This window comes from Heterocephalus glaber, unplaced genomic scaffold (assembly GCF_053883595.1).
Source record: "Heterocephalus glaber isolate CG9 unplaced genomic scaffold, H.glaber_assembly_v1.0 deba00000942, whole genome shotgun sequence".
NCBI lineage: Eukaryota > Metazoa > Chordata > Mammalia > Rodentia > Bathyergidae > Heterocephalus > Heterocephalus glaber.
This window is the reverse complement of record NW_028258174.1, coordinates 3,148,953-3,176,762: the sequence shown is the minus strand read 5'-3', so window position 1 is coordinate 3,176,762 and position 27,810 is coordinate 3,148,953. Positions and strand designations below refer to the sequence as shown.

The window sequence follows — 27,810 nt, the reverse complement described above, 5'->3', positions numbered from 1 at the left end:
TTTCCTAGGGGAGGAAGGTGCAGCAGACAATTTATCCTGCCCTCAGTGAAAAAAAAACCTTAGAAGGGAAGTTAACTCCCCTAAGCAGCATGGAAAGGTGGCTACCACTCCACTGCAGTTTAGTTGGATTTCTAGTGTGAGTTTTACTTTCATACTCATTTTTATTTTCTTTTTCTTCACTTAGCAAGCTTCTTTTCAAGCTCTTCCACAGCTGTTTCTGCTCTTGGAGGGCAAAAGGGAACATTCCATTCCTCACAGCCAAACCTGCACTTCCGGCACACACAGAACCCTGGCAGCCTTGTAGCCTCTGCCCATATCCACTCCCTGCAGCTCCTTCCCGGCCCCCTAGCACTCTGACTCCCCACTCCATCTTTCTCCCCTCAAATTTAGCAAGCAGAAGCTATGGGCACACAGTCAATGGAGGCCAGTCCTCAGAAGACAGGTTACAGTGGCAGCACTTGTCTGACTCTGCTCTCTTTCCAAGCTTCTCCTCAAGTGGGATTGAATTCATTTCCTTTCCCCATCTCATAAGGGGCTCATCAAACATATGTTACTGAAATTCCCCGTTAGGTCAATGTACAGATAACCACATAAAAACCAAAGAATTATAGAACATTCTTGAAACTGGCTTTGTAAAGTAGAACAAACATAGTTTTATTAAACTAATCCTCACTTAGATTAAAAATAATAATGCACTTTTTTTCCAGTTTGAAATCTTATTGTGTGTGAAAATGGAAATAAATGGATATTAGAAATATACATCCAAATTCAGAAACATGTCAGAGAGTTTAGAATCACTTTCATGACTTTAGACAAAAGGAAGCTCAGTAAAAAGTGATACTGGGGAAAATAGAGAAAGCTGTGAAGCCCTCTTGTGCTGTGAAAAAGTAGCCCCAACTTTACAGTGAAAGGAAATGAGGCCCAAAGACATACAGGACCACACTTGAATTCAATCAGCTGGTAAATGGTAGCACTACTGAGACAAACTCAGATCTCTGTTCCTATGAAAGTGATACCATTCAGAAACTGTCTGGATTACCACATAAACTGAAGGAATAAAGTGAAGGAAGTACAAAGGATAGATAATATCCACCATCCATCCACCCATCCATCATCTATCTGCCTTGTTTTATAACTGAGGAACAGAAGTCTGTCTTCTAACACAAATTGAGTTCTTTAGATAAAACACCTTAACTGTAGCACCTGATATGGGGCCTGGTACATCAAAAGTGTTAAAAAATAATTTAATCAATGAATTAGTGAAAAGGAGGGAAGGAGCCACAAAACAGACTTGAACTGTACTTTAAAATAAGATGATAAAACATGAGGCCAATATTGATCCTTGCCTGATAAAAGAAGAAAGCTCCCACTATTAAGTTTGAAGTAGCATTTAGGTTACTTTCAAGTTGTTAAGTTTTACCCAGGATATTAAAACATGAGGATGCATTCTAATATGTAGGCTCAAGATTCTCTATAACAAGGGATGGTAAGAAGAGCAAACTGACCAGGTGCAGACTATTCAATGGAGCAAGGCCTTGGTAGAAAGTGTCTAAGATACACCCAAGAGGAAGAGCTGACTCCCTGTCTTGGGATGCTATGAGATTGGCTCTAACTTCTCACAGGCACACTCAAAACCACAGATAACAAATCCTGGTTCTAAGTGAAGCCATTTGAAGGAAATTAATTTATTTGGCAGCTACCAGGATGATTACTCTGTGCGTGATAAATCTGATCTCATTTTGTTTTCATCACGAGCCTGTCTGGAGGAAACTGAGGTGCAGAAAGGTTAAGCAACTTGTCTAGTAGATAGTGGTGCTAGAAATCAAGCCTGAGGCTAATTCCAAAACTCTCACCATGGAACTCTGTTTCACTCTGAAGTCACCAAACTGGCCAAGGAGGGAGGCATTACTAACAGGTGATGAAGAAACAAGAAGCTTTAAAGATTTCAAATCCAAGTGACTGAATTAAATATTTTGCACCCGTTCCCTTAGGTTATGAAAGGGAACGAAATGGTGGGAAAATGATAAGCTATGAAACCAGCCTTACTGGGGCCAGATTTGCCCAGCTGCCATAGCACACTGTTTACAAATGACACCTTTTGGGTGGGGAGGGGAAGGTAGTTCAGTGTGACAGCATTTGCCTAGAATGCATATGGCCCTGGGTTCAATCCCCAACAACAAAAACAAACAAACCAATCAACCAACAAACAAACAAATCATTTTTTTTTTCCCACACATTCCCTGAAAGAGGCACTACTGGCATATCCTAATCAGTAGTGGGACTACCACTTTTAGGCAGTAACCAAACATGACTACAGCCATAGTAAGTGTCCAGGCTTTTCCTGGTGACCTAACCAATGGGTTCCGTGTACAGGGAGAATGAGCCCCCAACAGAGTCAAAGCAGTATTACCTGGCTGTCCCTGGCAGGCCTATTCAGGCCTTCAAACAGCTAGCACCTCACATGCTACAGATCCTAAAGCCAGAGACACTGGGCAAATGTCTGCTAGCATCCTGGACCATGCTATTACAAGGCTTAATCTGAAACAGGGATTCTAGCCTATACTATTTAAAACAAGTATTTAGACTATTATTAATCCACAAAAGGCTAGCTTGCTTTAAAACTATATCAATCTTAAAATAAGATGTTTTGTGCCTGCCAACCAGCAATGTGATTTTACCTCAGTCAAAAACTCTAGTAGAAAACTGCTTTGGTTGCATATGCATGCTATTTTGTTATTTGTCTTCTGGCATCAAAACCTGCAGCAGAAGAAATCACTGACAATACAAGCACATTAAAGGGATGGATGTGGAGGTGCTGAGTGGGTGGGTTAAACAGCCTGAGTTTGACATCTGAAATCCAGGAAAGCTGCTGTTCTGTTCTTAGTTTACAGTCACTCCCTTCGCATGAAATTTACTGGCTTTAGCTTCACATATACAAACACAACTGTTTCCAGGTCTTCAGATGTTTCAACTCAGAAAAACAGTTCTTTTCTGTCTTGTTATTTTAAGAGCAGCCAATTTCTTTTGGTGGCTCTGAAATATATGCCAATGCGTGGGCATAGTCAAACAGCTACACACAGGCCCACACCCTGGAAAAATGGGGAGGGGTGGAGACACCTTTCGGAGCTAGAGAAGGAAAAAGATTGGGCTAGTATTTAAAAAACAAACATGTGTACACACATCTGGAAGCAGGCTATCTTCCAAGTGTCAGTGTTAATTATCCTAATAGACACCATACACATCAAGGTGTTAGTGGAGAAAAAAGCTGAGAAAGTAAGTGAAAGCCACACACCAGAATAGCTCATGTTGCTATTACAAACCAACCAACCAGTGGACTTTTTCCTTAAGGAGATAAAGAGTACAATACAGTCCTGCAAAATAACTCCAGCCAACAGTACCCTCTGTCTCCCCCATACTCCACTGAAATTCAGCTGTGTGGAACCTCCTGAGGAACTGCCTTCTCTCCCCTGTAACCTCATCTGCATGTCAGTGTTTCACTGTACTGGTTTTACAACTTTTTTTCTTGTTCAAAACCACAGGATACAAAAGTGGTTGATGACCAATTGAATGATATTGTTAAATGCAGAAGTGAATCAACCACTCATCCCAGGCTACTCCTGCGTGCCAATTATACACACAGATGAGTACTAGACAGTCTGAAGGTCCACATAAAATGATCAAATAAGGAAAGTGCATTTCCACTGACTACAGAAAGTCACTCATTCCATTTTTAAAAAAGCTTCCACTGAGCCACTCACATATGTATACATTTAACTTAAAATTTCCCAAATGCACAAATTAATATTGGGATGTTCCCTAAACTATGATGAATGAAGTAGGCTGAGTGTGCATGGCCACATATCAGCTCTTCAAAGGCCATGCAGGAATGTAATAGCTTAGTATTAATATGTAGTAGGCGCTGATCTATTTCATGTACTCTCATAGGTAAGCTTGACAGCATGTCACAAACTGGAAACATCAGTATTAGCAGCATAATAGCTATTACTCAAAGGCCAGAAGGGATAATAATAACTGGCAAGGGGAGTCAGAGAAGAAACTATAAAACCTAAATATATAATAGAAGCAGAAAATTCTTGTACCTGGGTGCTTCAAAAGATAAACGAATTTAGAGACAGTTCTTTCGTACCCTTCTGGCAAAGACAGAAGAGTCCAGGAGGAAGTCAGAGCATGAGAAGGCTGGGGGTGGTGTTGGGGTGCCTAGTTCTCAAGCAGCAGGTGTGATAAGGTACTAGGATGCAACGGTCTCCACACACCGGCTACTGATGATTCTAGGCAACTCCAGGAGATGCAGTATCCCTACTATGAAACTACTTCCTTGGTAGAGACTGACTTGGCAGGTTTAGCCCTTAGATTCTTCCCCCTAACTTCCTGGAGCCCATTATCTAGGCCTCCTAAAGTTCTCAACTCATTCCCCTTTGGTTGTCCATTTGCTATAATAGGCAATGCGCTGGACTTGTAGCACAACCAACTAATAGGTCTTTCCCTAAGCTTAACAAATCACTGTACATGTGGGCTGAGATTAACCCCTTTACATTAAGACAAGGGGGGAAAATACATAGGAACAGATGCTGCTGAGCCATTTTCAGGTTCAAAGGTATCTACAAGTAACATACTTCCAATCCTCTGAGACATTATGTGCAACAGTATTACCCTATATTATTGGCTGTTTCTCCAGAAACAAGTCTATCAGGTTCTTTCAAACAGCTATGACCTCACTAGTCTTCCTAAGTAAGAAAGACAGCAAGCCCTGATGATAATTTGTGGACAGAAAGGGAAATGGGGGTACCAACTTCTTTTTTTTTGGTACCAGGGATCGAACTTGGGTCCTTGCGCTTGCAAGGCAAGTGACGGAACCACTGAGCTAAATCCCCGGCCCAGTACCAACTTCTTGTAAGAGTTACAAAACTCAGAGGAGGTGAGCCTTCCTGGCCACCAAACCACCACCTTGAGCACAAAGATGCACAGCCGCCCCCAGTGCCAAGGAGGTGAGCCTTCAGGGCCGCCGTACCACTGCCCCCAGCACCCAGGACTACAGCCACCCAGGCGCTGAGGAGGAGTCTTCGGGGCTGCAATACCACCAGGAGCAGAGGCCCCTTGCGCCAAGTAGCTGAGCCATTCGGGTTGTCATACCACTTCCCCCAGTATAGAAGAGGTGAGCCCTGCAGGCGCCAGGAGCACCGCCCCCCCCAATGAAATGTGAAGATATGTGAACAAGTCTCAAACAAGACTTCCAGATCACCTAAAGCAACCCTAAAAAGAAACGAGATAGAACAATCTGATACTCAACCACCTGGACTCCCTGAACTGGCATCAAGACAATACGGAAGGACCCAAGTTTGATCCCTGGTACCAAATCCCCCCCCCCAAAAAAAAACAAAAGAAAATCTGGAAAAAATGAAACCAGAAATAATTTCTCAGATAACAGCAGAGATTGTGCTCATATACAAAATATGATTAATAAATCTAGAGAGGACACAGATAAAAAAATAGAGGAGCTGAGGAACATGATGGCATCCCAACATAGGAAACAAATGGAATCCATAAAACAGATGCAAACAGATTTCCAGGAGATTAAAAACTCCACTGAAAGCTTACGCAGCAAATGAGCCAATGTGAGGACAGAATTTCAGACATAGAAGATAAGATTGCAATTAGTGAGGAGGAAAAGAAAAATTGCTTCAAAATTGTAAGGGACAATGAGAAATCAATCCAGTAGCTGCTAGAAGATGCAAAGAATAACATAAGACTAATAGGAGACAATGAAGAAATAGGAGCAAGTGCAGATGACATAAAAAAACTGTTCACAGAAGTGATGGCAGAAAACTTCCCAAGGAGGGTAAAAGAGCTTGACATACAGATAAGCGAGGCAGATAAGACTCCAACTAACCTTGATCAAAAAAAAAAATCTACACATAGGCATATAATTGTTAAGATTCCAGAAACCCAACATAAGAACAAAGTTCTACAAGCAGTTAAAGAAACAAATCACATAAAAAGGAAACCCCATCAGAATCACAGCAGACTTCTCAATGCAAACACTCAAGGCAAGAAGAGCTTGGGGTGATATACTCCAAGCCCTAAAGGAAAACAGCCTCCAACCCAGATTGATGTACCCTGCAAAACTATCTTTCAAACTTGATGGAGAAATAAGATACTTTCATGATAAACAGCATCTTAGGAACTTCATGAATACCAAACCAGCACTCCAAAAAATTTTAGACAATATGCTAGGAAAAGACAATGAGGATCACAACCCCAGAAAGCCCAGCAGAATGAATCCGTTGGGCATGACAAGAAATTAAACACAAAGGGGGAGAACCCAACAGAAAGAAAAAGTCATGACAATGATAAGTCAATACGTATCAGTTATAATCATCAATGTTAAAGGTCTCAATTCACCAATCAAAAGAAACAGACTGGCAGAATGGGTCAAGAAGCAAAATCCAACAATATGTTGCATACAAGAAACACACTTAATTCAAAAGGAAATCCATAGACTGAAAGGGTGGAAAACAATACTCCATGTGACAGGAACCCCCAAAAAAGCAGGAGTTAGCTATCCTTTTTGGAGATCAAGTGGATTTCAAACCAACACTGATTAAGAGAGACAAAGAAGCACACTACATCCTTGTAAAGGGAAGAATCCAAGAGGAAGAGATGACAATCATAAATATCTACGCACCAAACACTAGTGTGCCCAACTATATAAAACAAATACTAATGGAAATAAAAATCAAATAAGCACTAATACAATTGTAGTGGGGGACTCAATACCCCATTGTCACAAATACATAGATCAACTAGACAAAAAACAAGCAATGTAATATTAGAACTCAATCAAACTCTTGAACAAATGAACTTAACAGATGTTTACAGAGTGTTCCACCCCACAAAATCAGAATACACATTCTTCTCAGCTGGACAAGGGTCGTTCTCCAAAATAGACCACATACTTGCTCACAGAACATGTTCAAGTAAGTGCAAAGGAACTGAAGTTATCCCCTGTATATATCAGACTATAGTGCGATGAAATTGGAGATCAATAGAAAAAGAAACCACAAGAATTTCATAAACACATGGAAGTTGAACAACACACTTCTGAATAACCAATGGGTCACAGAAAAAATTAAAGAAATCAGACAGTTCCTACAATTAAATGACAATGAAATTAAAGAAGAAATCAGACAGTTCCTACAATTAAATGACAATGACAATACAACATATCAGAATCTATGGGACACAATGAAAGCAGTCTTTCAAGGGAAATTCATAGCAGTGAATACTCATATTAGGAAAACAGACTGAGCCCAATTAAACAACCTGATGCTGAACCTCAAGCTTCTAGAAAAAGAAGAGCAGGACAAACCCAATACTCAGACAAGGGAGGAGATTATAAAGATCAGAGTACAAATCAATGCAATGGAAACTAAGAGAAAAATACAAAAAATCAACGAAGCCAAGAGTTGGTTCTTGGAAAGAATCAACAAAATTGACAAACCCTTAGCCAAACTTATCAGAAAAAGGAAAGAAAAGGCCCAAATCCATGCAATTAGGAATGAAAAGGATGAAATTACAATGGACCCAGCAGAAATCCAGAGGATCATCAATACCTACTTCCACAACCTATACGCCAATAAGATGGACAACACAGAAGAAATGGACAGATTCCTAGATATGTATGAATTACCAAAGTTAAACAACGAAGACCTAAAAATTCTAAACAACACAATATCAAGCAATGAAACTGAAAATGTAATTAAAAACTTACCAACTAAGAAAAGCCTGGGTCCTGGTGGCTTCACCACTGAATTCTATAAGACATTTAGAGAGGAACTAGTGCCACTACTGTTTAAACTCTTCAATGAAATTGAAAGGGAAACAATATTCCCTAATTCATTCCTGGAAGCAAGCATCACCTTGATCCCCAAAGCACAGAAAGACCCAACTGAAAAAGAGAACCATAGGCTGGCCAATCTCACCAAGGAACATAGATGCAAAAATCCTTAATAAGATACTGGAAAAGAGAATGCAGAAGACCATCAAGAAGATCATACACCCTGACCAAGTGGGACTCATCCCTGGAATGCAGGGATGGTTCAACATACCCAAATCAATCAATATAATACACTATATCAATAGAGCCAAGGACAAAAACCATATGATTATCTCCATAGACTCAGAAAAAGCATTTGACAAAATCCAACATGCATTTATGATAAAAATCCTACAAAAAATTGGAAGAGATGGTCTGTACCTGAATCTGATAAAAGTCATCTATGAAAAACCAACAGCCAATATCATACTAAATGGTCAAAAACTGAAATCCTTCACACTAAAATCAGGAACAAGAAAGACAAGGATGTCCACTATCACTACTCCTGTTTAATATAGTTTTGGAAACATTAGCCACAGCAATTAGACAAGAGAAATTAATAAAAGGAATAAATATAGGAAAGGAAGAACTCAAACTGTCATTATTTGAAAGATGACATGACACTTTATATAGAAGACCAAGAACTCCTCTAAGAACTCTTCTAGACTTAATAGCCAAATTCAGTAAAGTAGATGGATACAAGGTCAACACACAAAAATCAATAGCTTTCCTCTACACAAACAACAGACTCCCTGAGACAGAAATAGGGCAAACAATTCCTTTCACAATAGCATCCAAAAAACTGAAATACCTAGGAATCAACCTAACAAACAAAATCAAAGACCTCTTCTCTAAAAACTATAGCACTCTGAAAAGAGAGATTGAAGACCATATCAGAAAATGGAAAGACATCCCTTGCTCCTGGGTAGGAAGAATCAAAATAGTGAAAATAGCCATACTTCCAAAACTTCTATATAGATTCAATGCAATCCCAATTGAAATCCTAGCAGCATACTTCACAGACCTTGAGAAAACAATCCAAAAATTCATTTGGAACAAGGAAAGACTTAGAATAGGAAAAGCAATTCTAAGCAACAGAGGGTATAGCAGGGGGTATCACAATCCCCAACTTGAAACTATACTACAAAGCTACTCTGATAAAAACAGCATGGTGCTAGCAAAGAAACAGACCTGAGGACCAGTGGAATAGATTAGAAGATGCAGAAACAACTCCAGACACACTCAGCCACCTCATCTTTGAGAAAGGAGCCAAACACCCTCACTGGAGGAAAGACAGCCTCTTTAATAAATGGTGTTGGAAAAACTGGGTCTCAACTTGTCAAAGATTAAAACTAGACCTTTATCTCTCACCATGCACTAAACTAAAATTGAAATGGATTAAAGATCTAAATATTAAAACAGAAATGCTGAACCGGCTGGAACAGAGGTTAGGTAGAACTCTTGAAGACACTGGGGCAGGAAAAGATTTTATGAACAAAGCCTCAGTTGCTCGTGAACTAGCACAAACAATCAACAAGTGGAATCTCTTTCTATTAAAAAGCTTCTGGGGCTGGGGATTTAGCTCAGTGGTTCTGCTGCCTGCCTCGCAAGTGCAAGGACCCAAGTTCGATCCCTGGTACCAAAAAAAAAACAAACAAAAAACCACCAACAGACTGAAGAGACAACCCACAATGTAGGAAAAAATTTTCACCTGTTGTTCCTCAGACAAAGGTCTACTATCTAGAATCTATGAAGAACTTAAAAAAATGAGACCTCCCAAATTTGAAGACCCAATCCAAAAATGGGCTTCTGAAATGAACAGACCTTTCTCACACAAAGAAGTAGAAATAGCAAATAAACATGAAAAAAGGTTCAACATCACTGGTCACTGGAGAGGTGCAAATGAAAACAATGCTGAGATTCCACCTCACCCCAGAAAGAATGGCTGTTATCATGAAATCAACCAACAAGAAATACTGGCAGGGCTGTGAGGAAAGAGCAACACTGCTCCACTGCTGGTGGGAGTGTCGACTAGTGAAACCATTATGGAAATCAGTATGGAGATACCTCAAACTAGAACTAGGACTGGAAGTCCCATTTGACCCAGCTATTCCCCTGCTGGGTATCTTCCCCAAAGAATTAAAAGAATCAGACCATAGTGATATATGTGCACCTGTGTTCATTGTAGCACAATTTGTAATAGTCAAAACTTGGAAGCAGCCCAATTGCCCATCAACTGGAGACTGGATAAAGAAAATGTGGGTTTTTAATAAAATGGAGTACTACTCAGCCATAAAAAATGAGAAATTAGAGATATTTATTGCTAAATGAATGCCTATTGAGGCGATACTCTTAAGTGAAATAAATAGGACACACGTGTAAATACCGAATAGTTTCTCTAGTGTGAGAAACTGAAAGTGTAAATAAGGACTAAAAGGTATAACTGATAATGTGAAATAGGAAGAAAAGGGGCAAAGGGGAAGGGGAAGTGGGAGAGGTAGGGAAAAGGAAAGAAGAGAATGGAATCAATATGAGAAAATGAAAAACTGGAAACAAAATCTTTGTAAATAGGGAGGGATGGAGGGGTTGAAAGGAGGGCAGGGGAATTGGGAAAAAATAAGAACCAAGAGAGATTATGTAAAGGTGCAAATATCCAATGATGAATGCCATTATATTGTATACCTAAAATGTACCAATAAAATTAATTTTAAAAAAAAGTTACAAATCCATGACAGAAAACAATTTCCCCTGGGCCTCTTATGTTTCTGCATCATCTGACAAGTAATTTACAATGATCCTTTGTTCTGCACTGTCTTTCAAGGGTATCTGCATCTGTAGTCAACAACCATAAAAGATAATTGAGTGTCTCTTTCCAGAGCAAAGGACAGACACACTTTCTGCCCATTAAAAAAGATTTATTGTTCATACACTCAGTTTCTCAACAACCAACCAACCAACCACATGTGCAGGGATCAACCTGGACCCATCTGTGTTATCCCTGTTCGACTTGGGGGCAAGGAGTAATATGCAAAATATGCTGTTGCTTATGCTGCTGCTGTGCCATGAGGGAGCAATGAATTCCTGTGCCTCTGATCGCACAGTCCTGAGACTTGGTGGGCCAAATCTCAGACCCCTGCAGTTCATCATCAGTCCACTACTTCAGCTTATGAATGATTTATAAACTACAAAAGATGAAATTGGGTATCACTTCCCTAGCCAGCTTCCTACTCTACCCCTTCATGAATGAGAAGAAATCAAAATAAATGGATGTGGAAGAAAAGGAGCTACAGCACGAGAAGCAGACATACAGGGCTCAGGAACCTTGAACATTTTGGCCTAGCTCTGCTGGGGACCCTAAAGGCTTTATGAGAATAAGCTATGAGGAAAAAGTGAGGGAGAAAGAGTTCTTCAGATACTGCCATTTTACTGCATTTCATTTCCATCATTATCTTTTTTAGCTGCTGTTCAATGTTATGATTTGCTTGTGAAGACGAGTTGATTGAGCAGTAGGGTTTATTTTTTCTTACCTTCCTCTTCTACCAGACACAAAAGAGTAGACCACCTTATGTCCACCCCTCCCCATCTCCCTGGCCACTGGGATGCCCCATCTCAAAACAATCCTCAGTCACATTTGTTGAGTTCTGCAGATTTTCATTATGGAGCCACGAGCCATTCTCAAGAGGAAAATAGCTCCTTAGTTCCTTGATTTGGCTATGGGCTCCGCTAAATTTACTCTTGGTGGAAATGTTTTCAGGTCTTTGCTCCAGCCACAGTGACTCTGTACCTTTAACAACACATTATGCATGTGGAAACTCAGGATTTCTTCCCCTTTCTATGTTAGCTCCCACACATAAATTTTCTCCACTCTTTTGACAGTATTTAACAGCTCTGGACCCATTAAAAAGGAAAATGGACTATGTAGTTCCTGTTAACCAATACCAAACACATGCAATACACATTTATATACTCTCTGCAAGTTTCCAAAAGAAGAGTTAATTTTTTAGCTTATTAACTATGAACCAGAAGCCTTTGCTATAAAATAATGAAACCTTACATGTTTTCATGAGCCACAGTTTTAACTACTGATTTAAGACAGACATGTTCTGGTACAGAGGAAATTGGTATTTTCTTTTCCCTCCCCTTTCCTCTTGGATAACCTATTTCCATTTTGGCAAAAGGAGGAGTATATTTACTATGGTGGTCACATGCTTCTACAGGTCCAATGACTCTGGAATGATATTGGGTTGTTGCCACACACCCAAATAATGTGCTCTTGAGAAATAATTATCCATTAGAAGGATATAAAATGGGCCAGCAGTTCCACTCTGCTCATGCTGTGTGGCATTTTGGCCACCAGACACAACAAGCTTTCTTGAGTTCCTCCTTACAAGCATCAGAAAATTAATTTGCTGTGATACTATTTGTGGACATGCACAGAAAAGAATATAGACCTTCAGGAGGAAATCAGGGTCAACCCACTAGCGTACTGTGGCAATAGGAAACCAGCACAGACACTCTAGATACAAACAGCACATGGGGACCCTAGCGTAGCCAGTGTGACAAAGGTTGCAGGCATAAAAAATTACTAGAACAATTTGCAAGTAATCAATTTTTAGGTTTTTTAGTCTAGGGTAGCTCCCAACAGAATCTGTCAAAAGCCATTATTTTAAAACACCGATTTAAGTTATAGCAAGGAATTATCACCTAACAAATAGGTTTTAGTTTGTCTATCTTCATCTATAATATGAAGTTTAAAAACAGAAGACAAAATACGGTTTAAGATTTAAGTATTATTTAGACTTTTTAAAAGTTTTGTGGCTTTTCTATCCTCTGCTTGACAGCTCTTACTCACACAGCACTATATTTAGTGATGATTATTAAACTATTTCTTGGAGGGAAAAAGTGCCTAAGGTACAGATAGGTCACATAAAGATTGTACAACAAGGAATTGGGAAGAGTTAAAAACAAGAATGAAAGCACAACTCCCCCTCTTCCTTTTCATCCTGAAGAAGCCTAGCTTACAGAAGATTCCCAAAACATCTTCTTGAAAAGGTAAATGAATTCCTTCCTCACTTTGTCTTTTCAGCTATTCATGCTATGTGAATTTAGCATCTGTAACAAGCAGGAAGGACCCCACTAAAGGGAGAGACACTGTTCCTGGATTTTCCATCATTAAAGAAACCTACTTTTCACACCAAATCACAGTAATAAAGTATCAGATTTAAATAAATTAGGTTGTCTGCCTTAAACTTCAGAAGCATTCAGAAGTTCAAAATGTGGATGTTTTACTTCTATTAGAAGTCACCCCCATGCTTTAAGTGGACCACACAATTCAAATACAGTAATAGAGAATATTTTATTTTAAATTAAGATTGAGGATATCTTTTGACAGATGGAAAAGAAACATTTGGATTCACTGGTGAGAGTGTTGAGCAGAAAAATTTGGAGAATATTTATCAATATCTATTGGTATAAAAAATGCACATAACTTTTGACTTAGCAGAACAGATCATTCCATTCTCCTTTTCTTCCTAATAGACTGCTGATTTTCAGGTGGGCACAGAAAAATGACTACATTTGCCCGCCTTCCTTGAAGTAGGATGCAGCCATGTGGCTGAGTTCTGGAAGAAGAATGGCATGGAGGTGTAGTTGTTTGGTACTTTTAGGAAGCTGACTCAGGAGAGAAGGAAGCCTTTCTGTTCTATTGCTTTTCTTCCACCTATGAACTACACTTGGACGGACCATGAAGGGACCCTGAAAATAAAAACTACCAGCTCACATGGAGGGCAAGTTAAGAGGAGAGTGACCCTCAATTGCTTCTTATAGGGGTCACATTAGCCCTGGACTTTATTTTGTTTTCATTAAAATATAAAATCAAAACCAAAAAAACAACCTAGGGCCTTGCTATGTTACCCAGGCTAGTCTAGAACTCCTGGGGTTCAAGTGATCCTTCTGCCTCTGCCTCCCAAGCAGCTGGGACTATAGGCATACACTATTATGTCTGGCTCCATATATATATGTATGTTTTCTTTTGGTGCATTTGTAGTATATGATTACATTCTTTGTGAGGAGTTAGTACATGTACCAATATCTCAATTCTTCTTTTAGCCCCTTCCCTCCCTCCATCTCTAGCTATCTTTTACATGAGAACAATGCAATACTAAATTTGAGTGCCCTGTCATATATAGAACTCTAGTTTTAGAAATTAACCTTACTGATAAATCCTTCTGCATGTGATTTGTGTATATACTTTTCTAAGCATTCTCTTTGCAAACACTGGATTCCTAACAAGCTAATTATAGAAGTCCAAGTATTAATAATGATGATAAGAGAGTTCTGTTCACATTAAGTATGATAAGGACAGGGACTCGCACCTTTGGAATTGAAGAAGCTGTGTTACGATAAGGCTTTTAACACTTCTTGTTTTAAGTCAACCCAAGTTTCAAAGGAAAAAGTACTTTTGGGGATTCGAGACATAAAAACGAATCATGAGAAAGATGGCTTGAAGACAATGTGGTCTTAACTTTTATGGTAACAGAATATATAAGGTTATTTCTGCCAATCATGAGAATTACATCTAGGCTTCTGTCTTGGAAATAATTTTCACATAACTATCAGAAAATAATATCACCAGCCAGTGAGCCCAGAATATCCACAACACAGCACAATGTCATAACCTGCATAAAGGCTTATACTCTTCCAGCTCTGAAGCAAAATGAAATAAGCAGAAAGGTGGACCCTATTCAAGCCCTGAGCATCAAATCCAAAATAAAAATGCTACCCAATAAAAAATGAATAGTCTCATATCTTGACATTAAGGGGTGGCACCCAATATTAGCTTTTTAAAAATTCTATACTCCCACTGAATCATATTGTGGTCAGTTATATTTCCCTTAACTGAATTTTCAAAAATCAGGAAATGAGTAAATGAGAAATCTGTTATAAAGCTACCCCAATATTTTGAATAATGATGCTATGTATATAAAAATAAGACATAAGATGCCTAACAGCTTGGAAAGTGATTTTACTTTATTAAAGTATTTTTCCTTTCATATAAATGCCCTATACTTGGGTCCCAATTTCCACTGGCTTAGGAATTTAAGAAAAGTATCCAGAATGCTCCATCCTCATTGTTTCCCAGAATCTAAAATCTAGTGCTTCCTTTGGTCTTCTGATCACACTTTGAAGATTCTAGGATTTCAGCATGACTATGGCCCAATTCCAGAGAAGGATGTATTCTGATGCAGGGAAAAGATCTAGGCTGCAGGTGGTGGAAGGAATAACAATGACGGTGCAGGCCCTGCTCCCAGCCTCAGCTAACCCTGAGGGCGGGAGCAGTAGAAGAAGTGGAGGGGCCCTCATCCCCGGTCATTCAAACAGGTGTTGACTGAGGTCCTCTTTGCCCTAGGCGTACAAACACCTGTAAACAAACAAACACAGTCCTTGTGTCTCATTCATGGATGTTACAATTTCGGTGGGGTGAAGGGGAGGTAAGTGACAAACATGAATTAAACAAATACATATGTGATTACAAAGTGTGAAAAGTGCTCTTGAAGGAAAACAATAGAGTACCATGAGAGAAAAGAGTAAGGTGGGTTGGGTAGACCTGAGATTTAGACTGTAAAGTTAAGAAAGACCTAGAGTGTAAGCAACCAAGGAATGAAAGTCACCCAAATGGATGACTTACCTAGAGAGAAACAGGGACAAGAGAACACCTGAGATTCTCCCTGAAGTCATGCAACATGAATTCAGGTATATGACAGGGACTAGGGAAAAGAGAACGAACAAGAGCTGATCTAATGGAAGTCTTCTGGGAGTGCCAGGGGCAGAAGCCAGGGAAGATGGCAGCATGGGATCAATTACAACAGTAATGCTAATAAAAGAGAACATTTGTTAAGTGCTCATTACATACCAAAAACGGTTCTAACTGTTTCAGATACATTAGCTCTTTTAAATCCTCACACCTCACAACAATAAGAGCAATATTGCCCCCATTTGATCGATGACAAAACTGAAGTTTGCAGAAACCTGCACAAGACTACATGGATGAGAACTCAAAGGTCTAGCTCCAGAGTCCAAGCACAATGCATTGGGGAGCTCAGAAGATGAGGGGGAACAGAACCCAGAGCTTACAGAAGGGGATAGTAGTGTCCTGTCCCGTAAGTCACATGCTAACTTTTTCCAGTAGAGGACACAAGATGAGACAAAACAATTCTACGAGCTTTACTAGTAAGTAGCTTAGATCCAGGTTTTCCCTCAAAGGCCCATGTGTTAAAGGCCTAGTCCCCAGCCCAAAGCACTATTGGGAGGTGATGGGACTTGGAACCCCACCCTCTTCCTCTTTTGAGTCCCAGCTTTGAGGTGAACTCCTTTGCTCCATCACACATTCCCTAGCAATGGAGTCAACTAACCATGTACTGAATCTGCCCTCACTGTGAGCCAAAATTAATCTTTTCTCTTAAATCAATTATCTCAGGTATATGTAATAGTAACAGAAAGCTGACTAACATACCGGCATATCAGCAAACAATGAACTACCAGATCAGTCCTTCCAGGGGTTAGTGTATTCCTGGAAGTAAACTTTGATGATGTCATACTTTTCACCTATGAAAGACCCCTGAAAATGATTTCATCTTAGAGACAACCTAAGGGGCAGACACAGCTGAACTCTGTGATATGGTCTGGCTTTCACTCCTGAAATATCTGCAGTTCCACACTGGATGATCCCTCACATAAAGTAGTGGGCACTACTGCCATGGCTGGGCAGGCCAAAGCAACACAAAACACAGAACCTTCTTGCTATCTCTTTTCCCCTCCTATAGTACGGTCAGAGGAAAGTTGAGTATGGTGAAGAAATCACTTGACTGCTGTTGAACAGTCTTCTCAGTCCATAATCAGGAACACAAACAAGAACCAAGTGGAATGGTAGTTGATTTCTTCTGAGCCCTGCTCATCTTATTTTCAAAATCCAGCAATCCCGCTGCCTTTACATCCACCTAGTAGAGTTTCCTAGTACCTGAAAGGGTGAGTGATAGTTTCTGAAGTGACCCTAATATTCAAAACAAGCTATGCAGTAAGCAAGATTTGGGATTTGACTGGTCTCCCTAGTCCTTTCCATTTATTTCCCTAGCCCCCTTCCTTGTCCTTTCTTCCTCCTGCCAGTTTAATTTACATTAAGTCTGAAAAGGTCAAGCTGGCCATGGGTAAACAACTTATTGTTCACAAAATAAAACTCGAAAAAAGGACTAAAAATGAAGTCATCCACTGTGGAAGAGTATTACGCAAAAACTGGAGCGAAATAAAATTCTTCTGATGGTAAAGCTTTCTGTATATATTACAAAAAGGTGGGCCTAAAAGGTAGGCAGAGAATTTGAAGATCTATTTACATTTATGACTAGGATTCACAGTAGAGACCAAATTCTGAAGCTAAGCAATTTAAATATACTTAATAAATTACATGAAATACATGTTTTGTTCTGGATTCTTACAAATGACCACAATCTATATCCAAAGACCAGAAACAAACTGCAGCAGTAACAAAAATTAATGTAGCATTACTTGGGGATGAATTAGCTTTATGAATCACTAGCTGGACTTTTACAGGACCATAAACTGGACTCAGCTGGACAGAGACTAGAAAATCCTACCTGTCGTAGTATCTTTGTACCATACACAAATTATTCTAATTTTTCCAAGATCTTTTTTGCTATTTGCAAGCCTTGAATTGGGTGACAGCTGCTCAACTATTTTGTTTTCAGTCTTTTTCTTAATCACCAAAATAATAGATGCTTATTCCACAAATCTGGCAAGATAAGAAAAGTGTGAAAAAGCAGAAAAAATATCATGTAATTGATCCTCTGGATACAACCTTCACAGATTTTGCTACTTGTTTTCTATTGTTCTTTGTTTGTTAGAATGAATAGCCATCCTGCTTGCTGTCCTGATGTTATATCAGATGCAGGTTCACCCTTCTAAGTATATTCCTAAAATTTCAATGACCTGTATTATTCACTGTTTAGTTGGACACTTCTTTCAATGTCTAAAGTATTATCAAATTCCATGTATTTTTGGATTCTTCTTCCTAATTCCATGAAGAATGAAAACATAAGTATAGTATGCAGAATGTTCTTCCAATTAACCCATTTGTATCGCCAAGTCTTAATATGCTGGGTAGCATTTGCAATCAACGTACAAAGTCCTTTTTATAAAGTTCATCCTTTACAAGTAAAACACTACACAGATTTTAACCACAGTATGTTTTTTTCATTTGTTTGATTTTGTTTTTGGTGACAGACACCGTACATATCAGCCTCAAGGACATTTCTCACAAACTTATTTTAATGCTTGCTTACATACCCACCTGTCCTCATGCCTCATCCTGCTTGCTATATGAGTAACCAAGCCACTATGAGGAAGAAAACACCCCCAAAATGCAGTAGGGTTAATTATACTTTCAAGTTGTGTCAAGTAATTATTATATCTCTGACTGGTTGATTATTCTACTTGATACAGGAGAAACATGGTACAGAGAAATTGGGACAGAATTTTAGCATAGGAAGAGACTTCAGACCTCATCCAACCCAGTCATTTCCAAATGAGGTTCCTCAGAGCCCTACACAGGAGAAACAGACCAACTCACTAAAATTCAAGGCACCTAATTTACTAAATTGCTTTCTAAAATATTTACAGAAATGTTTTAATAGCATTAATGAGAATGCTCAGGTTCTATATTGCTGATGAAATATTTTACATTAACTCAGTAATTTATATTCAAAGCCATCTTAAAGAAATCAAACTTAGCTAAAACAATCCTCTCACACTGAAATACTGAGTTTCAAATATGTAAAAATGAGTCATTCGACCTGGGGATTTAGCTCAGTGGTTCTGCTGCCTACCTCACGAGTGCAAGGACCCAAGTTCAATTCCTGGTACTATATATATAAGTCACTCAATACCTACAATAGTGCCCAACACACAGTAGCACAAAATACAAATTTATTTATTTTTAGCAAAAATGTTTAATCTCTCCTTAATGTTTATGTACAAGTACTAAATCTGAAACATATGGAACACTTCACGAATTTGCATGTCATCCTTGCGCAGGGGCCATGCTAATCTTCTCTGTATCGTTCCAATTTTAGTATATGTGCTGCCGAAGCGAGCACCAAAATATAAATTTATTGAATGAACTTATGAATGAGATTCATCAACTTTGCAGAAAAACATAGCACAGAAGTGGAAAATCAAAGCAGTAGAAAGGAAGTTACCTAGAAGGCATTACTACAATAAGTTATATGATTAATCACCCAAATTTTATATACGTATACTAATTGTACATATAAAATTCTGAAAGATCAAAAAATCTAAATTGAGTAAATATCCTAAATATGCTAGAAAATGGATAGAAAATTCTTACAACTGAAAATGATGGATTAAAAATATTAAAAATCAGGATAAATGGAAAACAAGTCCACATGAAATGCTGACATTTGTAAATGATGAAGTACGCATCTCTGTGAATTTATTTGCTATGTGCTTAGTACTCATAAAAGTATGTAGTTGGGGCCAGGGATTTAGCTCAGTGGTTCTGTCACATGCCCTGCAAGCGCAAGGACCCAAGTTCAATCCCTGGTATCAAAAAGAAAAAAAAAAAAAGTATGTAGTTTATCATCTGTGATCCAAACCGTACACTGCTTTTAAACATTCAGTACTCTAACCCAGAAGCCTACATGAGAAAGTTCATGCCTACGCAGAATGGGGCTTCCCATTTCAATTCAGCCCACCTGTACTGCTGCCCTAAGTGTGGCATGCTATGCCCCTGGCCAACTATCCACAGCCCTCTTATTATCCTCCAGTCTCAATCCTCCTTTCTTCTCTCTAGGAGCACTACCCCCTCCCCCTCAGACCCATCCAATCCTTCAATTTCCCACTTGAAACTCACTACCTTCAGCAAGACTGGCTCCACCCCATTCAGATCATACTGTGCTGCCTCATTTTAAAAACAGAACCATCTTACAATGGGCGCTCTGCCATTTTGAGCTGGTCTCTGTTGCACAGGTATATGGGTTTCTGCTCCATGTTGCCTCTCCTAGTGGACTGTAAACTCAGAGACCAAAGAGCAAGTTTCCTATTTCTGTACCTCAGCATGACTGGCACAGTTTGATGCACACAGTGTGGTAAAATTTACAAAAGGTAAAATCTACAGCTTTATGCTACTGGATCAACTGGACCATACTGTATTAACTGACCAAATTTTGTCCTCTTAAAATGGAAATGTACTTTTCAGAAAAAGCCAGCCCACACTTAGTTATTCAAGTATAGAAGGAAGGTGCCTGAGCAGTTGTAGTAGCTGGGTGGTTTTTTTTCGGGGTGGGGTGGGGGGGCTCAACCAGAAGCAAATTTGAATCTGTCTAAATCAGGGTCCAGATCCACCTGTTCCTTTCAGAAGAGCCCCTGCCACTAATGTCACCAGAGGTCACTTGCAGCACCCAGGGCACCCAGGCTTCAGCAGGGCTTTTCATCCCAGGGAACACTGAGAGCAGAATATAGTAAGAAATAAAACAATCTTATCTGGCTTTCTCTCAGTTCAATGCACATGAGACCAACAAACTGAGCTCTTGACTTTATTTACAATACCACATATTTTATGTACCGGGAGATGACAGTTTCCCCCAAAAGTAAAAAAGCTAGTGCTTGAATAGTATGGCAGCCAATGGAGCTCTTACTTCCTAGTGGTGGGTGCTTTGCATATGAAAGGAAACAGGAATTGACTTCAACCAATGCAGCTGTGGGAGCTTGGACCAAAAGGGAAGATCCCAGTCTTGAGGTCAGAGGAGCAAACTGGTGCCAGGCCTGCAGGCCATCTCCAGTGAGAAAAGGCAGATGCTGAAGTTATCTTTCCTCATGGTCCACTACCATGAAAGGTCTCCTGTTATAAACCAGAGCAAGCTCAGCCTCCCGGCTGGGTTCTCTACACAGTGCTGATGGCCCAGCAGATAAGGAAGGCTTCCTGATGGGCCATGAAAATGAGCACCCCGGACACCCTTAGCCTGGACATGCTGCCTCCTCTAGCCCTCTTCCAACTAAAGATTAGCAAAGCTTCAGGAATAACTTTAGAATGAGAGAAATTACCATCCTTTTTTTTTTTTAAAAGCCTGACATTCTAACCTAAAAATAATCTTCTTTAAAAACAGATCCTGTTGCTCCTCCTTGTTATAATGACACACTACTAATAGGAAAAAAAAAAACAAAACTCCATAAGTTAAAGAAGCAAAACTTCCATGGTAAGATGCTTGTCTAAGTCATCTGTTTTCTCTAGGTGCCTGGAAAAATCACTGGGGCAGTGGGAGGAGGCTGGGAGTCACAGCTCTTTTTTCCTGGAGTTATTTTTCCATACCACTTTCATAGAATCTATAATGTCAGAAGTGTAAGTACCTTTATATCATCACCTAGTGCAAACTCATCATTTCAGAGATGTGAGCAGAGTGCCCAGAAAACTGAAGCAAGCTGGACAGTCACACAAGTAAAGGCTGGCCCAAGATCTGTGTTTCCTTCCTCTGATCCCAAGGTGTATTTTTGTCCACACCACTGGTTTTCAAATTCTGTATTCACCGCTGAATCCTTTTCCCAGATGAAATCCTGAGCAAAATTTGATATATAAAGCAAACAACAATGGAAATGCTTGGTTATACAGCAGTAGGAAATAGAAGGCCTGGCCCTCCTCCCCCAATCCCAATCTTCCTTCACAAGTGCCTTGGTGGCCCCCCTACAGAGCTGTGGGGTTTTTAGGGCTACATTTGAATTGCTGCTTCCTACCACATTCCTCCCTTACACCCCTCACCCTATCCTACAACTCTATAAATGCCATATGGGTGTGTGCAAATGATACATATATATAAGCATGTGTAGAATAAAGCTGCTGAAAATGTGGATAATAGGGGTAAAAAGTTACTCCTATTCCACTTCTAACAACCATTTTTTGACATTTTTATGTTTTCTCATTTTTTTAATCTTATGTTTATGTTTCATAAATCTGAAAACAATTTTCTGGCCTGTTTTTACTGATTTGACACTGGACAAGTTTGCTTAACATATTAAATTTTTATTAATACTTGTGAGGATTTCAAGATGTTCTTTTTGATAAATGGCTACCTTCTGAAATATGTCACAAACGGTGAACATTATAATCATTCAACAGAAGTGAGGAAAATATTTTAATGAAAACAATATGGGCTAAAAGAGGAAGAAAACCAAAAAGCTGCTGGAGAGGAGACAGAAAAGAGGAATAGTCAAAGACTAAGATAAGAAAAAAGAATATACTGCTGACTGTTAGGTGGAGAGAGAAATTCTCGAGGACACTAAAGAAATTCTTGGCGGAAATAGTCTCACATAGCCAGAACTCCAGAACTCCAGAACTCTAGAATAATGAATCATCTTATTTTTATCAGTAGTCTGATAAGTATAATAAACCTATGCAAGAATATATATATATATCTCAAATCAAGTTCAATGGTTAGGTTCAAGGCTGACCTTAGGGGGGGAAATTTGATTCTCATCCAATTCAGTTTGCAACCAAAATTGTGCAAAGAATTAAGTTCATGAACTGATATATAAATAATTTCCATGAAACCAATCAGAGGCTAATCACATCATTCAATTACTGACCGCTATTGTGGGGAAAGACTAAGGGCTAAACTTAGTAGACCCTCTAAATCCCTTCTGCCTAGTTTCTAGACTGGTTCTGTCTCTCTAACTTTGTGTCCAATTGTGTCACTGGACCCAGCAGTATCTCAAGAAACTACTTGAGTTCAATATGCACATGGAACTCATTAGCCTTGAAAGTAAAATTATTTTTCAAGTGGTGCTAAACCAGCAAAACAATTAAGAAAGACCAAAGGACAAAAAAAATAACCTCTCAGTTATAGATGTGTTCCTTCAATATCTCTATTTTATTTTTGGCAACTTTGGGGAAAACTTTATCAAAGGAAGAGATAAAGCTATAAGCTGTAATAAAAGACAAAGGCCATGTGACCGAACTATGCCTACCACTTATAAAACCCCCTTGTTCTGCAAATCTCTTTATAGGACTGCTCATGATTTAAAGGGAGGTGGTTCAATGGGACTGCCTGAGAAGGTGCTACAGAGCCACCCAGGTACCTTTCAAATTCTTCCAGCAAATGCAAATAAAGCTGTTTGAATACAGAACAAGAAATCATCTGGGAGATCTATTTCCTGTGGTTTCTCACCTGGCAAATATCAAAAGAAGATGCCTCGTTGGGGACTAAGCTCACTCCAGTCCTCATCCTTATAAACTTCTGGACCATGCCCCAGAGTCCTCCATCCATATGGAGAGTACTTCCCAGTGTGCACAGTGATGAAGGGTTGGGCTAGGCTGGGCTGGTCTAGCCCCACTTTTCCTCAAAACCCAGGATACTTGTTTTAAAATACTGCTGCCAAAAATCCAAGGCCCCAGGACACTTGGCACCTGCCTCATGGACCTCTCTTCACTCCAGGTAGGCTCAACATAGGGTTTCCCTTTCCCTCTGCTAAACAAGCTCTCTCCAGATTCCCTGTTGACAGGTCTAGTGATGAGAGAGCTAACAAGTGAATACCACACCTGTGCTCCCTGTGGGCCCAAGCTAACACTTCAGGTGTGCATAGCACACATGCACACTAACCCCTCAATATCTATAAAGACATTAAGTCATACACAGAATGGGACCTGGGCACAGGATTGCTTCAGTTTCTGGATCTCTCTCTCCAGAAGCAGGGAGCAGGCAGGAGGTACTAGTCACGTTTGGAAAGCAGCCCATGGACTAAGCCTCAGAACAGTCTTCTCATTGTTCAAACTGAGGGCCTACCTCTAGGCTGATGGCTGAGCCAGCTAATCCTGCTCGTCTGGTGTGGGAAGGCTGACATGATGAGCACAAAGCCAGCCAATCAGGAGGAGAAACATCCTTCTCTGTCCTGATAAGTCTTATCTGTGGACCCAGCTGTTACAGGCAAACACTATGCTCTTTTTTAATAAAGTTTTTAAAAAAAATGTATTATTACATGTTTGTAGTACATAATGTTTACATTCTTTGTGGGGAGATGGTACACATATAGAACACATCTTTATTTCTTTCTTCATACCCATTCCCTTCCCTCCCCCTCTACCCAATGTAAATACTATGTAATGCAAACATGTACAAACATGATGCTTTTTAAAAATATTCCTTTTTGGGCTGGGGATTTAGCTCAGTGGTTCTGCCACCTGCCCTGCAAGCACAAGGACCCAAGTTCGATCCCCAGTACCAAAAAATAAATAAATAAATAAATAAATAATAAAAAAGATTTGTTTTCCTTGTTGTTTCTAAACACTCGAGTCATTGTAATCCCTCTGATAACTGTAACTAATCCCTCTGATAAAGGCAATCAGTCAGCATGTTCCAGAAAACACAAATTCTGCTGCATCTACCAGCCTTGAATTCGGTCTGCCTTCCCTCCATTTCTCTTGACCCATGAGCGCTGCCGTCCTCATTATGTGTTGGTACCAGTGATCAAGTGGCTGGTCATCTCATCCCAAGGTGCAGAGTGCAATGCCTCAACAGGAAGAAGAGGTTCCTTAGTTCCTCCACAGCACCTCCTATGGCTCAGCTCACAACATGCCTAGCAATACTTCTTACGGAGACATTATTCCTGTTATTGTAATATATTTTAAACAGATAAAAAGTTACACAGAAAATAACACACATCCAAGTAGCCACTGCTCAATTTTAACAAGTCTTAGCATTTTTCTATATTGGCTTCAAATAATTTTTTAAAGGAAAAAAATATTAGAGATACAAGTTAAACAGCTTATGTATCTCCTGTTCAATCCATTTCTTGTCTACCATCCTCACAGTTAATCAGTATCCTACAGTTAGTATTATTTATCTAAGATTTGTTACATGTATATATATGCACAAAGATATATAATAGTTTGCATATCTTAAAACTTTTATATAAATGGTACCATGCTATCTATATTGTTATATAACTTGCACTTTGCTCCATTTTTAAAAAATTGTTAATGGAAAGTTCACAATATATACAAAAGAAAAGTGTTGTGAAAAACTCATGTATTTATCATCTAGCTTCATAGGTCAATCTTACAACTATATATACTTATCATCTCCCTCAGCCCTCCAATCAGTGAAACAAATCCCATACTTGTAAAATTTTTAAGGGTTTAGTTTGTGTTGCAGCTGGCTGGCTTTCTAAATAGAAGGAAAGCAGAAGGGGCTAAGGATCCTAGCATACAATCTCAATAATCTTGGGAATAACAGCCCAAATCATCAGCAGATGGATGCAACAGGACACAAAGGACACTGGGTGTGTTTGGATACAGCAGTCTGAGTGGGAGCTTCTCCTATCCCATTGGCTTTGGGAAAGGGAGGAGGGCATCCCTGAACCTTTCCATTGCCTACTACCTTCACCTTCTGCTCACTCATATCTCTGAATTTGTTAATTACTTAAGATAATATCCTCTTGTCATTAGAGAGAAGCTCCATCTTTCCCCTTCATGTACTCAATATCTGAGTTATATCTTTAAATAAATTTATACATCCACATGTGACAGCAGTTGCTAATGTTTATCAAGTGCTTTCTTTGTGCCAGTCATTTTTTCATGCCTCATATTGCACTATTAATTCATTTTACAGATGAGGAAGCTCTGGCATGCAGGAGTTAAATAATTCCTCACCGAAACAGCCTACAAATAGAACCGTATGTTTTTTATTTTATTTTATTGGTACATTTTAGGTATACAATATAATGAAATTTGCACCTTTACATAATCTCTCTTTGTTCTTTTTTCCCATTCCTCCCCCATTTACAAAGACTTTGTTTCCATTTTTTTCATTTTCTCATATTAATTCCATTCCCTTCTTTCCTTTCCCCTACCACTCCCACTTCCCCCAGAACCATGTTTTGAGCCCAGAGACAAGGGCTCCAAACCCACAAAACAACTCACTCTGCTTCTTTGGCTAAAGGACCTGTTCCAATGGAAGGTAAAGAAGCCATACACTTGTTGGCCATTTTCCACTAGCGAGAATGTGGTGAAAATTTGAGTGAGCCAGATCGAAGGTTGTCTGCAGATTGCTCTGCTAAGTTGGCTCTCAGCTCTAGGGCATTCAACTTTTCCTTTGAAGAGGCTGCAAGCAAATTGACTTCTGTGTAAGAAAAGTAAAAAAATAGTACAAAGGTATACAAAAGCCATTCATTTGTTTAGGCTCTCCCTGAACTTTATATACTCAACAGCCACTTAAAAACAGGGAACAGAAAGAGAGTAGATCATGCTCCTAATGCCTGAAAACACGTGACTATCCCATGGTGAGAACTGGCTTCACCATATCAAAGAGCACATTGTACTACACACACAAAAGGGGGTAGAATTATACTGATCTAAGTATTTGACCTTCAGGCAACAAATGCATCAAAGCTTGGTCCCCTAACAAATTTTTATCATTCACAATAGAAACTTGTTTCTGAAGAAAAACAATCACTTTCCTTTTAAAAACAAAATGCAAAATTTTACACAGTAGTTTTTTAAACTGTATACTTAAATGCTATTTTATTTATAATAAACATATAATCCTTTTCTTGAAAATCAACAGATAAGATAACGCTCCAATTTGCCAATGCCACACATGCATGTACACACACTGTCTCTTTTCCTCCTTCCTTTTTCTCATGCATGAGTCAAGTTTCTTATCCAAAGTTTCTTATCTAAAGATTGGTTACTGGGATCACTGTTTACTTGTAATTTCTAAATGAGAACAAACAATATTGCCCAGTGTCTCCTTTTATTTATCCAATCAGTATTTATTGAGTGCTGAGTACTCAGTATTCTAAATAAATGCTGAACTACAACAGTGAATAAGATATCCGAGGGAAGGTTAATGTATGTATGTATGTAGCTAGCTGGGGATTGAACCCCAGAGTCTTTGCACTGAGGTACATTCCTAGTCCTTTTAAAAAATTTTCATTTTCAGACAGGGTCTTGCTAAGTTGCCCAGGCCGGGCTCAAACTTGCAAGTCTATATGGAGGATTTCCCTCGTTTGCTTAAATTCCTGGTTTAGGGCCCCTCAATGGAGAGACCATCCTCCAGCTAAAATTCTACTTTCTTATGAAAAAGAAAAATTTCTAAGGGTGGCAACTGTAGACAGAGAAAAAGCTGTGATATATTATTCTATTTTACAGGTTTTTAAATCAGTTTTATAAAATATGCTTAAACCATTTTAAAGCTCCAGTTTCATGTTAAGTATAAACTTCTCCATAACATCTCTTAAAAGGCAAAATACTAAGGCTGTCACTAGCATCTGAAGCTTCCTACCCTGTCAGTACTCTGTTCCTGTGCTCTTAACTTTACACAGTTCAGGCAGGAGGACCCAGAGAAACAGCTGGATGATACCAGGGGATCACCAGTTCAAGCATGGTGGCAGCTGTCTCTTCTGTGAGCCTCACCAGAATTTCTGCAGGTCCTGTCCTGACCCAAGCACAATCAAAGGCATCCATAGCCATACTGCAGTACCTCAAACAGTGCAATACACACAATGCATTAGAGGAGAAAAATTACTAAACAAAGAACTGAATGGAATAGAAACAGCTGAATGAAAGAGTGCAGTTGCTATTGCACAGGAAAGTACTACATTTTCGTATTAGCTTTTTTGGAATGCTAAAATGTCCAAGGCTTGGGTAATCTCTCTCAGATATGGAGGTATTCCACCTTGGGCTAACTCCTGACACGGCCCCTCCCTGTTCCCCACTATACTTCATGGATCTTCTGTCAAACTGCTGGTCGTGGTCCTGCTTCCAAAAAGAAATTTAAGGCCATGGGACTATACTTTACTCATCTTTGTAGTCTTCATACTGCCTAGCACCATGTCTATAC

General features: G+C 39.3%; 1 protein-coding gene and 1 non-coding gene across 3 annotated transcripts in view; both read right to left on the bottom strand.

Annotated features, from left to right (window-relative positions):
- Nucleotides 1-27,810, bottom strand: part of Foxo3 (forkhead box O3) — a 119,653-nt gene that overhangs the window by 28,979 nt on the left and 62,864 nt on the right. The window lies entirely within an intron of this gene.
- Nucleotides 18,953-19,059, bottom strand: LOC147828702 (U6 spliceosomal RNA). The gene has a single exon (XR_015450344.1). It is a non-coding gene; the product is annotated as a U6 spliceosomal RNA (small nuclear RNA).